Genomic DNA, 16,201 nt, shown 5'->3' on the forward strand with positions numbered 1-16,201 from the left:
TGATCAGTTAATATTACCACCTGGTATGGTAGAGTTACACCTACGAAGTACGTGTTATTTAACATGGTTATCAATCAAAACTACTAACTGGTATTGTAAAATTACACCCTTACTGTACATGTCTTTTTACATGATGTGTAAATAATTACTAACTACTTAGGTAAAACTACCCTAGCAATGTTTATGTTAATTTACTATAACGTTGTGGAAAAATGTCAGCAATTATAGTAACATTACATGAACTGAGTACATGTATTATGTTATCTTGGTTAGTAAAAGTACTAACAGGTTTGGTAAAATTACACTATCATTGCAGTTGTAAAAATACCTTATATGTACTGTAAAAATACACGTACACATGTACGTGTTAAAATACATGAACATGCGTGGAGATTGTGCTGCCACGTACTTTCGGGTAAAATTACACAATTTTTTTTACAGTGTAACGTGTAAATAACAACTAAGACGATACAGGGCGTTACGGCAGCGCACTGCAGCGGTGAAGTTCCCAAGCTGCTCATCATACGCTTCTGAAAAACGTAGAGTCAATCCTATCCACTCGCGACTTCTATACAGTATATATATTCAAAGGCTATACTAATGGAAAAAAATCAAGCCACATCTTCCATTTACAGTAATGGTAAATAAAAAAAATTCAGTGAAAATTTATTACAATGCTGTATAAAGTACCAGAGAGAAAATGAATAGCACCGATGGTTTCCCGACTCGTGCACGCAACGTACAACTGATGTACCCGTACTTCGCTACGGCAGTCTACAGGCAGATCACTCTTGCGCCGCTCATTATACATGCCCCTCCTTGTGGGTACGCCACTGCCGCGCGATGCCCGTTGCCATGGAGACGCAGAAGGCATGAACAATGCAAAATCCTGTTCTCATGCAGACAAAGTACCCACTGTTGCCTGGTTTTAACCACCCATGGGATCTAATTTTCGGAAAATGTCATCCTGCGTAACATAAGGAACATTACTGTGAAGTTTCAAGTCTGTAAAATATATATTATACTTGAAAAACAGGGCAATTTTTGATATTCAAAGTAACCGCAAAATTTCAATGGTGATGAGGACTGCACTAACAATGAAATAGTCGTTGCCATAGAGACGAATGAAGCATCAACAAAGCAACAGCCGTTGCCATGGTGATTTCCTACCAAAAACTGGAAATTTTGATATATTACGCCCCCGAAACTCCCCTTGGGATCGGATTTCCGCAGAATCCGTTCTTAGTGAGCGTCTACATCACAAAATGAGTAACTATGCTAAATTTCAAGTCAATCGGGTGTATAGTTTTAGAGATCTCGTGATGAGTGAGTCAGTGAGTGGTATTTCTCTTTTTTTTATGTATATATATATATATATATATATATATATATATATATATATATATATATATATATATAAATATACACACACATACAAGTCCTTGTCAGAATTGTAACGGGAGAGGAAAATTATTGATGGTCCGAAAAATGAAAATTAATTGAAAATAATAAAAATAATTCTAGTAAAAGAAAAAAAAAACATATTAAACACAGAGAGAGGAAAAAACAATAGTTTGGGTTTGTGATTTAAAGTGATAAAAAGTATTTAAATACTAATTGAACTCTTATGAGGGTACTGATTGCTTCGTTCTTAATATTACACGGGTGTTTTTTACTTGTATGCGAAAATTAAGAATGATAAGGGATCTAGTGCGTGGCAACAAAGTTAATAGGCAATAGGAAATAAACTTCTAGCGCCTGCGGCATTGTCAACACACACTTCGTACGTGTACTGCATGTTGTATCTAACCCCCTCCAACGCATTTAGTAAGGATCCCTAATGTTTTTGATAATTTAATATAGCCTATAGCCTTTCTCGATAAATGTACTATCCAACACTGAAAGAATTGTTCAAATCGGACCAGTGGTTCCTGAGATTAGCGCGTTCAAATAAACAAACAAACAAACAAACAAATTCTTCAGCTTTATTATATATATATATATATATATATATATATATATATATATATATATATATTGTAACCTTGAAATGAAATCTCGTCGGTTGCCATTCGTTACATTTCCGTACATTGTGGAAGCAGCGGACGCGATAGTGAAATGTTCCGGGAAATCCGTTTTCGGTTAAGTTATCCGTCTTAATTTCCGTGCCATTGTAGAACGGATCTTAATTTTTTTTTCTAACAGCGTAGTTATCAACAAATGTTTAAGGTTGTAGCAATTTGATTTCCATTAAAGATAATCAGTTTAATAGAATCACATATGTGCAGCGTACGGATGAATCCTATTCCTAACCAGAGCAGGCAGTCGCAAAAAAAGTGCCTGACCAATAATTTTAGCAGAGTAGGCTAAAATGATAAGAGTGGCCTAGGACTCGAAAAGGAAAGGCACGCTAAACCATTCAATGACATTTACTAGAGTAAAAATAGTGTTACCACCAGTATGGCAATCCCTACTACGCCTAGATAACTTGAGCACACTATGTTAATGGTGCTGCAGCTAGAAAAAAAATATCACCCCTAAATTAGGCTCCATTACTATTAAGGTGCCACACATGAATGATTGACCAAAATAGCTCGACAAAACTTAATACCTATTAAAAAAGGAGAATTAAAAAAAAAGCTAAATCTAAATAGGCTATAGGCCTATGTAGATACAAAAAGGAACAATCAATTTAAATTATTGGATTTAGTATTAGGTCATAATGTTTTTAATGAGTTTGTTGAATTTTTTCAAAGAAATAAACTTAACAAAACAATAGTTTATACAAAGTATTGAGCCTTGATTAACGAAGTCAAAGTCAAAAAACTATTCACCATAATTTTCATAGCTGCTGAGACTATGCCCAAAAAGAAGTCAAATTTCAAGGTGCACTCAACAGTTGCAGCATGACATCGGATAAAAAGGCTCTGCTGTAAAAATAATAATAAACTCGTTAAAGACAAATTCACTTTGGCTGGCAATAATGATAGACATTGCCTTACAGGCCTTGTTGATTTTTCAGCTAGCAAAGTACGCCGATAGCACCATCTGCGTGGATACGCCACGCCACACTGCCGTCTTGGTGCGGCCGAAACCACATATAGCCTATCTAATTAACTTTGCAAACGTGGCAATTTTTCTGACTATCTTACAGCGGCCAATAAAAGCAATCTCACGGGCTGAGGTATCTCACACATCATAAATATAAATATAAATATAAGTATAAGTAGGCCTATATATATAAAAGTTCATTTGTGTCAATAAATTTTCTAAGGGCTGAAAGATTAAAAACCATGTCCAAATTGCAAAGAAGTTTAGGTTGAGCTATATGTTACCCAAGTGAGAGTTCAGTACCTGCCCAAAAAATGTTAACTGAGTAGTAGGTATATATGGGCCGATCCTGGGACTGGCTTCTGGCTGAGAAACATAGTAACCAACCGCCATCTTGGATTGTGACGCCATGGCGGCCATATTGGATGACATTGACCTTCAACATTTGTCACAATTTTCAAAAAATAACTCAAAATTTGTCCAATATTCTTTAAAATCCACCACAATTTCTTTTTTTTTTTGAAAAAAAAAATCCCGCAAAAAATATCAAAAAATTTTAAAAATACATTTTTTTCTGTTTTAGTCAAAAATGCCAACGGCTTGAAAATTCCTTAAAGTGGCTTAAGATTCTTAAAATCAAGCCGACATAAGCCTCTGAGGTCATGACCTTGTCAATTAGGATGCCATTGCCACCATTTTGAAAATCCGTATTTTTATGCTAGAAAATTGGAAAAAAAAGTTTTAAATTAGTAAAAACTGTAATAAAAACATTACGACATCGTGGATTATGATGTCATGTCCGCCATCTTGGAAATTAGTAGGTAATTATTTGCTAGAAAATTAGGGAAAAATTTTAATTTAATAAAACATTTAACTAATAAAATTGAATTAAAAAACCACTCACATCATGGAGCTCGGAGTCCTCGGTTCGAAACCAATGAAGGAAAAAAAATGACAACAGATCCTTCCTCCACGGAAGCCACCGACAGACTGACCAACCACCACCAATACCAAGGTATACATTTCGCCAGCTAGTATGACGTCATGCCAACTATCTTGTTTTCGTCTGCTGGAGGCAGCCAACTTGTTTTTGTCTGCTGGGTGCCAGCCACCATCTTGTTTTCGTCTGCTAGAGTGAACTACCGCCATGTTAGTTTAATTTTTACCCGCTAGAGTTTACAGTGCACAAGAATAATTTATTACTGTGACGCCTGCCATCTTGACATTTAGGCGGCATCTTAATATCCGTAATTAATTAGCTGGAAATTCGGGAAAAATCCTAAATTTATAAAAAAACACTGATTAATTTACTGATTGAATTCATGGATTAGATACTATCCTTGCTTCAATTATTGGTAAATGCAAAAAAAAGTGTAATTAAAACTACCACAAAATTACATGTTTAAGAAATAAAACAAAAATAATTACAAACCAAATAATTATTACATAATTTCTACTCTACTACAGGAACACTTGTGAAAGTTAGCAATATTATAAAAATTTAGTTTTGCATTCTCAGCTCCAAACGGTTTACCGAAGTCAGAGACCAGCCAGATCCTTTTCCTACATAGTCCTTTGCTTCCCGACAGAGTTTCTCGATACTGTGTTTAACAGACTGGTTTACATCGTCGGAATTGTAAATGGGAGTATTCGCTTCGTCCTCAAACGGATACGTTTTACCATAGACGTAGTCCAACCACAAGTTATATTTTAAAGGTCCGTATGTAGCTACTTCATCAGTAAGCTGATTAATAATGTTCTACCTGATATTGTCATGAAAAGTACAAATGTCTTTCGACTCACTAAACGTATGCAGACGAAATGCAGATTTCGTCAAGTGGAATCTATTATCATTTACCTGTAATGCACCAAGCACAATCGTGTGCTTAGTGTCATATCCAGGCATTATCGCAATTGGTTGCTGAACATCTGTTTTTGTGCTTGTAAGCATACGAGACTTCAACCTAAACTGAGGAGTCGAAATGTCTGCAGGTAGTTCCACAGTAGGCACACGGATTTAATCTTTACAGCTTTTCACGTGTCGTCTCAAACTGTCAGTACGAGTAGGTAAATCACACATGACACTCATCACAGCGAAACTTCATACGAGATGGTTTCTTCATTCATTTACTCGCTCATGTCTTCGTGCATCATGCGAAAATGAGAACGACATATCACAGTAGCCGCAAGGATGTCTAGTCGATGAAGACAAACCTTTCAGACCCAAACCAGATGCTGATGTGACTGCAGTTGTACCAATGCCCGGTGTATTCTTATGCACATCGATGCATCGTCGTCGCAGCGAAGCCTTTCTTTTCTGCCGTGCAGAACGACCTCTGCATGTCTTCAAGTGCGTTTTCATATTTTCTTTTCTGGCAAACTGCTTATGACATTTCTTACAGCCAAACATTTCTCTCTCTAGTGTCGTCGAGCATTACTGTTGTTCGAGAATAACTTGTCAAAGTAACGACATCGATGCTCGATAGTTGTTGGCGAATCACCAAACATTGAAGTCTCCATCGAGGGCGAAACGTCGTTCATTGTGGTTTTCTCTGCAGCCAGCACTGCAGGAATTAAAGTTTATTCTGCTGATGGAACCACGCCAGTTGAAGTATACTCTGTTGTTGTTGGTGACGATGATAAATATTCCATCGGGATCTGCATTTTCGCTGACGACATCTCCTCAGTCGATGGTACAGCTTCACCAAGTTTTTCGTGGTTGACGTCGATGATGCCAAAGGCTGATTTACCGTCGTCGCCGCTGCTGTCCGGGTTCCAGTAAGAAATGGTAAAACTTTAATTGAGTTCACTGTTTAAGATGGTAACTATTCCATCAAGGTCTCAAAAAACAGGTAATGAGTCAAATTAGGTGATCCTTACACCGTCGTAGCCAGTAACAAACTGAAAGTCCTTTCGTTTGGGACTCGCTTATAGCCTATAACCGTGGCTGATCAATTAATATGCTAGTCAAAACAAGAACCATTTACTATAATACACGAGTCAAAACAACATTCAGAAAAGGAAATACACCCAAAAAAGGAAGCACAATTGGAAGCAAATTCGACAAAAAAAATGGAGACGCAATACACACACTGTACACACAATGGACACACAATTACACACACTGAACACGTAATATACACACAGTACACACATTAGACATGCAATGGACACACAGTACACGCGCAATGAACACACAACACACACACCAATGACACGCATTTGACTACAGGCTTGACTACGTATATTTAACGAAAAGGACGTACATTTTCACGGACATTGAACTGAGTAGGATGCGATCGCCAATTTACAATAGGATATAATGTTTACAACAGTCTTTGGCTCCAACAATCTTTGGCTCCAACAATGGACCAAGCAGCCTGACAAGAAGTTAGGTTAGATATGATAATTTCACCGTACAAAGAAAATGGCTAGAAGTACCGTGGCACACAAAGATAATGGTACAGGCAACTACTCACCCGAAGTTTCAGCATATCTTGACGGAGCCATCTTCATGGGTGAATAACGATTTTCTGATCGTTTACACAGACGTGTTCAACCCAAAAGCTCATAAGTTATTAATGACTCTGGTCCGAGAGCCTGCGAGTAAGCTCGCAAGTGGTTCGGAAGCCCACCAATAATTTTTAGGTTAGTCGCCTCAAGCTCTGTGCATAACCGTTCGACGTAAAAATAAACCTACATCTGTGTTCATTCACTTTTTAACATTATATTGCAGACAGTAAATAATTTTTTGAACATTGGTTTTTGATGATTATTTTTTAATTTCAATTACGCCCTTCGCCGACCTCCACGAAGCTTTCGTTCGAAGCGCCAACTACACGTGAGGAGTTCTGTCTTCGAGTTCCAAGTAAGGCGTGGACGTCTGACGGCGTTTATGATTGGGAGATAAGGTAAGTCTGGCCTGCAAGCCGCGTCCTGATTAGTCAGGGGTCTTCAAGAGGCAGCACAGGGGAAGCTATGCGTATGAAGTGCGCGGGAGGAGAGGGGATGACAGAAGCGAGTTAGCACTTCGGTGGTCCGCGGGCGGTGATCAAACGCCCCTCCTTACCCCTCTCTCCTCATCACCACCACGTATAGCTGCTTCGCCAGACCGCACTCACGTCAGCCCCGAGCACACGACTCTCTCGGCGGCTCCAACTTCCCCGCACTCCTGCAGCGACCTCCCCCAAGTGTTGCCAACTACCCGCTCGGCGCTACCAACTCCCACCCCTTCCTCTGGAACTCTCCCCCGGCAAACTCCCACCCCCCTCCTCTCCCCCCTACGCGACCCTTTTGCTTTTACCAGACAAACTTCCGTAATTCCTCCTTTATTGTACGAAATCTAATCAATTGGCCTCGGCGGGCCGGAAAGGCCCAGATCTCGGGGGAAGGGGGAAGAGAGCGGACAGGGGAAAGGGGGAGCGGTGATGGCACTGCGGAGGAAAAAGGACTTTCTCCCCTTCTCCGCAAAACCCAAAACCTTCCGTTTGTGCGTCTTCGGGAAAGCATTTTCTCTGCCGCCTCGTGTCCCCCACCCCCGGGTGACAATACTCCCTTACCACCCTCAATTAGGCCGCCCACCCCCCAGCATTCAGCCCTTCGCGTCCAATAGCACTGGCGTGTCTGCGACTCCACCGCTGCACAGCGCCCGGTCTGGAGACGTATCCACACTCCTCTCGGCCCGGCCCGTAGCCAGGACTTAGTGAATGATGAACATTTGGTACATCAGTTTTTTATGAGAAAGCTGTCTTTATAGTTGAACTTTAAAATAACATTTATTGAAAATCTATAATCTAAAGGAAAAGTAGACTTTTAGACCTCCAATGTTTACACACAGAAATTTAAGTAACGAATTTCTTGGGAAAAGAAATATGTAAATTTTGTATCTTTTTATGTTCTTAAGTTATTTGTTTGATGATTTCAATAAGAGGTCATTAATACGCAGATGTTAATGTTAATAAATACATGAAACATGCTTACAGAAATACGTGTGCAAACCAGCATTAAATATAGACATAGTCAACTTATAAAAACACAATTCCTGCCGCTTCTGTGCATGAGGCATGACGGGCTATAATAAAGACGAAATACATAATTTTAGCCCAATAACGATTACAATAATCGTTCCAAAATAATCTCTCTGTAACCTTATGTAGTTAATTTGATGTAATTGTCTTATTTTGTCTTTGCTTGAGGTCCCGTCCCCCCTCCCCCCTTTTAAACCGGGAAAGGAAGGGGTCCAGCCTTCAAGGACCTCCCCCTGGCTGCGTCCAGGTCTCAGCCCTGTGTCGGATTGTTGTTTTGGTGTTGTTAATAGCTGATATTGATCTTGATATTTATGAAATGGGACTACGTGAAGAAGCAAGTTTGTATGCTTTACCATTTGTGCAAGCCCAGAAAATGAACTGCCAGTGAGTGACCACAATGTAAATAATCTGGCAAAAAATGTAATTTGGAAGGTTTGCCTGGCCTGTTACAAATAGCAGATAACAAGAAGGTAAAGTGAGAATTTTTTTTTGTGTGTGTGGCATATCTGGCACAAAAGTTTATATATATATATATATATATATATATATATATATATATATACACACACACACAGTAAAACCTCGTTTATCCGGCCCTCATTAATACGCATCTCCGGATAATCCAGGTCACATTTTATTTTATGTTCACATAAAAATGGCAATTATATTCTACATCCACGCAAACAAATACGGTTAGCACACTATAATGTACCTGACCGTTCTTCATTCAAACGCCATACATGTTTGAAACAGAAGAAAGTTTACGAATTATTTGTTAAGATATGACGTGAAAAGTTATTTAAATATTTTTTAATGACTTGTAAACAGGGCATGTATCCTATGTAATTATGCTACAAAAGTATATTTTTTATTGTAGTAAACGGTAAGTCCGCTTGTTTAAGGATTTTGTTTTGCTTATTGCCCAAATTACCTGGATTATCCGGATTATAGTCTGTCCGGATTGCCTTTGGTCCCAGTTAGTCCGAATGGAGAGATTTAACTGTCTCTCTCTGTGTGTGTATGTGTGTGTGGGTGCACGTACTTATTATATACGCGTGTCTTATGTTATATTTACTTAGTGTAATAAAAACATATTTTAATTATGCATGAAAATAATTAATAGCAATAAAATAATAAGAGGACAGGAGTGATATTATAAATACGGGTCGAAAAGTATAGATTAAATCAAATTTACTTACTTGGCGTGATAAAAACTAAATTTTACTTTTGCATGCAAATAATTAATAGAAATAAAATTATATATATACTGGAATTATATTATAAATATGGTTAGTAAAGTAAAAATTTAATATAATAAAAAAAATTAAATGAATACTCAGTATTTAATGTTACTATGAACACGCGTAAAAGTTAAATTTTTAATTCAGTAAAATAATCGAGATAATTTTTATTAATAACAAAATTCAATAAATATGCTGAATGTTTAATATGATTTAATAATACCTAATAATATTTATTAAATAATAATTTAATAATTTATAATGCAAATAGATTATACATATGGGAACATAACCTCATTTATATTACTAAACTTAAAAATAACTTGAAAAAGTTTATAAGCACAATTTATATCACTAATATTCACAAAAAATAAATGTTTTTACTTATATGGGCTAGGCCAGTATGCAATACCAATAACTAAAGTGTATGATTTAAAAGCACACACACACACACAAACATAGATCCTATATGTATATATTTGTTGCATGGTGCACGTGCATTGTAAAAATTCACTCTCATAATTTTTTCGTAACCTGTCTAAAGCAGTATAACTTGAAGGGAAAATAAAAGAGAAACGAGTACAACAAGTAAAGAGCCGCAGGAACTGCAATGGAACAAGAAATACGAGGTGAAAATGCCAAACCCCGACTCGGCGGGGGAAGCCCGACCTGACACGGCAAGGCGAGGGGAGGGAGAGGGCAGTCAAAGGAGCCGTCGAAGTCCAGGAGGTGTCCTCCAGCGACGACTCCCGCCTGGTTCCTGACGAGCTCTGCACTCACTCACTTCAGGGACGGTTCACGAAGTATTCTCCTTCGTTACATTCAGTGGCGAGGCGTGAGGTTTACATGAGGGGAAGCAACAACTCCGTTCAACCCAAAACACGGGGGGGGGGGGGGGTGATGGTCAGGGATCCCTCCCCTGGGAAAATATGGATTTCAAGGTACAAAAGGGTGCTATTTAAGTAGTTTTCTTAACTGAACATTGACTATTCCACAAGTAGAAAAATTGACATTTTTTTAAAATTATAAATTAATTTTGAAAAATAATAAATTTTACTTACATTATTCTGATAATAAAATACCTACTCTACATTATTTACATACTAAGTGGAAGTGTAGTATCATCGATATCTGGTACAAAATATATAAACAGACAACACATGGCAAAGTAAGTACTTAAAATAAAGAGAAGGACCTCATAAAAATGTACTAGAATAGTAAAAATTAAATCTTGGTATTTATCATACCAACACAAAATAAATTATTTTCATACGTGATCAGAAAGGGAAGCCTACAACTCACATAGTTTCGGTTCCCTGCAAGAATTTCCGAAGTTTTGCGTTTTGGTATTAACGCCAATTCCGCCGCCAAATCAGAAGTTTCCAATGAAAACAAGCATGTTGTGACTGAATTTCAATTTTTGAGAGAAATCCGAAGTTGCACGAACGTGGTAGGGAACCGAAACTACGTGAGTTGTAGGCTACCGGATCAGAAACTCTGTTAACTGGTACGTGTACCAAGAAACTGGCACACTTCGCCACCTGCCGTGCCGAAATGTAGCGGACATAGCCGAAGCAGTCGGCGGAAGAATTCCACCGTATGCTTCGGCCATGTTCGCTTCAGTTCGGCAAGAAAGCGTTAACTTCGTAGCTTCTACCACGTGTTTTTACAGCCAATCCCCTCCTCGAACCTTTGTACCGTGCCACCCCCTCCCCCCTCTCTACATAAGGAAACTACTGCGGCAGCCTTCCTGCTGAAAGCGGTCCTACCAGCGCTTCTAAACCTAGTAACGCTTCTAAAACAGCATGTTTTGTGTGTTAACGAGTTCTTTTCTTATAGCGCACAGTATTGGGTCCCAAGAAGATAGTGTAAAAAATACATACACCTAACTGCACGAGCCAAAGTAAAATACGTTTATTTAAAAAATACAATGTCTGGAAACTGCCTGGGCAAGCACTGCTTGCCTTGCTTGCCCTGACGAGACGCCACTGGTTACATTGCAATAGGTAGGTATCTGATCATCTGTGAGACTCGGAGCGCAAAACTAGCTTTTGCTATTCCAACAATCTCTGGCTCTACCTATTTATGTGAACAAACATTATCTTCAATAAAGCAAATAAAAAATATGTTAAGCAGTAAATTAACTGATAACTTATACTCATGCATAAATTGAAAATTATTAGTTACTTTCCAGACAGAGCTAAGCTTTCGAAAGCGATGCGAAGTCACCGTTCCAACTAATTAATACATTTAAAAAACCCGGGTGCTTTTTTATTTTAATGATTAATTAATTTAAAAAATTGTAACGTGTGTACTTGCGCACACATGAAAAGGTTAGTGCCCCTGACTTGTCGATGAATACCACCTGCGCAACAGCGAGCGCGCGGGCGTTCAAACGCTGCGGCAGAAGGTCGGCCGTCGTCGGACGAGTTCGTGCGCAGTCGGCTGCGCGCGGATCTGGGCGGAAACGGAAGTTTGGCTGGCTTCCCCCGAATGGACGAGACTGTTCTTCTTCCAGCTCGTCAGGGAAGTCAGCGCGTATAAAAGGGCATGCGCCAAGTCAACTAGAGAGCAGAACAACTGGGACATCAGCGGACAGGCTGCCACGCTGCCCCGACACCGCTCGCCGGCCTACACCGGCATCAACCACGGAGTTGCTGCCGCCCGAGGACCGAGAAGACTTCGACTGGGTGAGACCTCTTCAAGTTGTAAACCAGAATTTGGACAGTTAATATTGAAGCGTCGCTGTATTAACCATAACATTCTTCAGAGTGGTCATTAACTAAATTCGGAGGTCCAACGACAAGGGCAAGAGGGCGCGCGATAGCAACTTCCGTGAGGGCCGAGCGAGCTGGTGTAGCGAAACTATCACGACCCGATCACGTCACGTAAACACTATACGGACTTTAACACTACCACATGTAATGAAGAATCGCAGTCATAAGGACCCGAAGATAGTACGTACGGCATGACTATTGGTGGAAACAAGGGACAGCGCGCACGATAAGACGTTCCGTGTTACGGAAGCAACGGTAGCGGCGGAAGAGAAACATAAAACTGATTGTATAAACAGAGTCCCGAGTTATGTTTTGGGTGTTATCGTAAGTTTATAGAAATAATTGTAACCACTTGTAAATTACAATGTACCAAGGACCTAGATTTAATGTTAAGAGAATTAGTTATTAAGGTTACGAATGTTCAGTGTGACTAACATTTTGTATGTTTTCAAGCCTCTGCAGTTTAGATTGACAACGTACTGGTCGTAGGTGGTGACGAGCTCACGCCTCGACAGAATTAAGGCTATATAGTTTTTACATGTTCAATAATCATTCACGGAGAGTTAATTCGTATGTCTTGTGTTGTAGTGGGATCATGTATCAGCCGTTCGACATCACAAGAACCCGGCTTATTTACGTCATATGTCAGTTTGAGAATCAATGAAATACTTGTTTGTGTTATCTAGTTTGTTAATAAAATGTTATTGGAAGGAATTCTACTTAGCAGCTAATTTCAGAACCACCCGCAAACGTTCTTTTTCCTCCTTGTTAGGGCTTTCCTATGTTATTAGTAAAACCCGCGACAAAATATTTTTCTTGTTTTATCTGTAGAGCTCTTGTAATGAATACCATGTATTTTTACGTTTACGTGTTCCGTTTTCCTAAGTAGGCATACCCTTTATTTGTAAGACTTTATTTTGAAGTTGTGAATACAATTTTTGATTTTATCTCGTTTTTATTTATAGTTTGAAAATTCCATTTAGATAAAGATAAAATACTGTTGCGGCTCTCTAAAACATTGTAGGATCTGTTCATTTAATATATTTGAATCATCTCACTCGAAGTCAGCCGCCCCCTGGGCTAGGCTAATTCCACGCTCAGATACTTGCACGCAATGTTTCATACTCGCCTGTACGCCTGTATACTTACACAATAGTCCAAGTGTTTCAAATACTTGTGTACCTACGTGTCTGTGAAGTTTCCTTCTAACGCATGTGGTGGCCAAGCGCCGATGTTCCTTTAAGGGGGATCAGGCCTCGCCATTTTGCAAATTAAAATATTTTGATACCGTTTGCAATAAAGCTTCCGTGCTAAATGTTTTGGTTTGACATGCAATAAGATATTAAGGTTTGGCTACTTGTTGAAGTCAACACTCGTGAACTATTGTGATTCATCGAGTTAGTTTTAGTCGCCTGAGTGTAATAATAGAACATTTTCTCGCGGCGCTTACAGACCAGAGCCGGTACGTAAATATGTAGTTGCAACAAGGTATAGAATATCCGGGAGGTATGGGTTATTCCTTGAAATGTCAAAAATTAGGATAAATAGTTCAAAATTAGAATTATAAACACAAAGATGGGAAAATCCAAGATGACGGTGATTAATCCCCCTTAAGCGAAGAGTGTTAAGCAGGTTACACAAATGAAAAAAAATAACAGTTACAGTAACAGTAGGTCTTGCGCACAAGTTTTGACCACCATGTTTTTGAACCTACTGACTAACAATAGCGCCTAGAAGGGAAATGAATAAGTATATATTTCATTTTTGTAATGGACGCGTGGTGCAACAGACAATAAGAGTAGAGTAGGCGGGAAAAGAGAATTGTATATTGTGGCGAAAACTGTCAAAATATCATAACACTTAAATATAATTCCTGCTTTAAAAATTAATTAATGCTCTTACTTATAAAACACATTAGCAATTAATGTAAATAAAAAAAGTTTCATTGTTGGAATGGTTAACTAAAAATGTTACATAACCCAAATTTATTTAGGTATATGTTGAAAAACTGTGTTCACAAATTTCTGGTTGTACGTCACGGGATAAACATTCGGTATCTAGTATACTTAGTTAATAACTAGTATTGCCAACAGATATCGGATGCATCGAGCAATTTCATTGGTTAGAATTAACAGTAATATTTGAACTGTGAACCTGTTTCGCACAGGTGATGTGCGCATGGCTTGGTGAAGCCGGGTTCACAGTCGTGGGACGAGCTGCGGCGCTAAGGCGGTCTCACGGCGCGGCCCAGCCCATGAATACTAATGCCTCGCGGCGTCCTCCAGGGGCGAGGGGCTGGAGGGGAGATTATCCGGCGGAGTGCCCGGCTGTTAGCCGTTAGCGTCGCCTTCCGTTTCGCGCGTCCGTGCGACTTGTGCGCGCTTCGTCACGCCACACGGGAAGCTCGTCTGGATTACACACAACACAGAATGTTCTAAGTTATGACACTTCTAAGTTGTGTGTTTCGGCGTTGTGTGTTTCTAAGTTAGGTACGTGTTTCTAAGTTATGACAGTTATAAGTTGTGTGTTCCAAGTTATGAATTTCTAAATTATGATGTTTCTAATTAGTGTGTTTCAGCGTTGTGTGTTTCTAAGTTATGATCGCTCTAATTACGACAGTTCTAAGTTATGTGTTTTTATTCAAGAATTCTAAGTTATGACTGTTCTGAGTTGGGACTTTCTTTGTTATATCGGACCCCAACTCGTATTTTTCTTTAAAGTAGGCTACCTCTAGCAAATTCTTTTGAAATTACTCGTCGAAACATTTTTTTTTTTACGCTTTCAGCTGTTTGAGGCTACTTAAGGCACGCAGGGTTGCTTCACTCAGAAATATGACCGAGGAAAGTGCAACAACAATAGAAGTAAAGACAATGGCTATAATATTGGAAACGTCGATGACGTTAATAGCAAAAGAGGGAAATTAGTGCTTAGCATCTCGCTGGTTCCCAGAGACCAAGATTTAAACAAAAAAAAAATTTTTTTTTAAGAATAATGCAGTAATTATTACATGACACTGTACCTGTACCTACTGTATAAATATAAATAAATTTAACTATTAACCGAAACAATAAAAGAAAAACTTTAGTCTGTACGTGTATGGTAATATTTACGCTAAGGTACGTAGTTCACTGAAATTTATTTTGTTGGAACTTACTTTTACAAGGAAAATCCTTGGAAACTCAATTGCCAACGATATTAAGCTACGCCTTGCAGTTCTACATGTGATATCGTTGGCAACTGAGTTTTCAAGGACTTGTCTTCTTAAAGTACACTTTTTATACAGTCTGTGCCCATGTGCATTTATACGGTTTCGCCTGTTCTGATGAGCGTAAACCCGCAATTTCATGAACTTAACCTCTACAGAGTTGTAAATGAAATTTAAGAAATGTTGACCATACCTACGAGACTAATTGACTGTGGAATAGTAACTGTAGTTTGTATAGGTAGTATTAACGTGCTGATGTAGGCCCACTGTACGATTTCGTTGTCTCATAACAAATAGTTATTTATGTGAGGAAACACCAAAACATTTACGGACTCGAGGTTTTAGCAGAGTACGCTCACGCATATACTAATACAGTGCTTTGGTGACAGACATAGTTGTTCATGACACAACTTATGTTTCACTGACCTTGATTATCAGAGTGACAGCCATAGAGGCCACGACCTAACGGTAAGAGCAACGCACAGTACAAAGAACTCAGCAAGTGCATAAAAACTTATAGTTTAAAAAACTAAAAAAATCGCTTTTATTATTGAATGAACTAAAAATTAAAAAAAAATTAAATTTAAAGTTTTAAGTTTTTGTCCAACAGACAAATAATGCATCACAACTCTGTATAACTAAAAACTGGGGTGCTTGATATCATTTGTCTTAACATTTCTATTATTTAAAACAATATGATTTGTAATAGATTTTCTATCACTAACTTTAGGATATAGTCGATACGAAAATTTTAGGATATAGTCATTACGTAAGAATATATGAACTTAATAACAATAATGAACTAGAAAATCAGTAGTGGGGTGATTCAGGGCGCAAATCTGTAGGTTTCGCAATAGGAGCCCACGGAAATTTACAAGGGGGGGGGGGGGAGGTGTGGCC

Source organism: Bacillus rossius, chromosome 1 (genome assembly GCF_032445375.1).
Source record: "Bacillus rossius redtenbacheri isolate Brsri chromosome 1, Brsri_v3, whole genome shotgun sequence".
Taxonomy (NCBI): Eukaryota; Metazoa; Arthropoda; class Insecta; order Phasmatodea; family Bacillidae; genus Bacillus; species Bacillus rossius.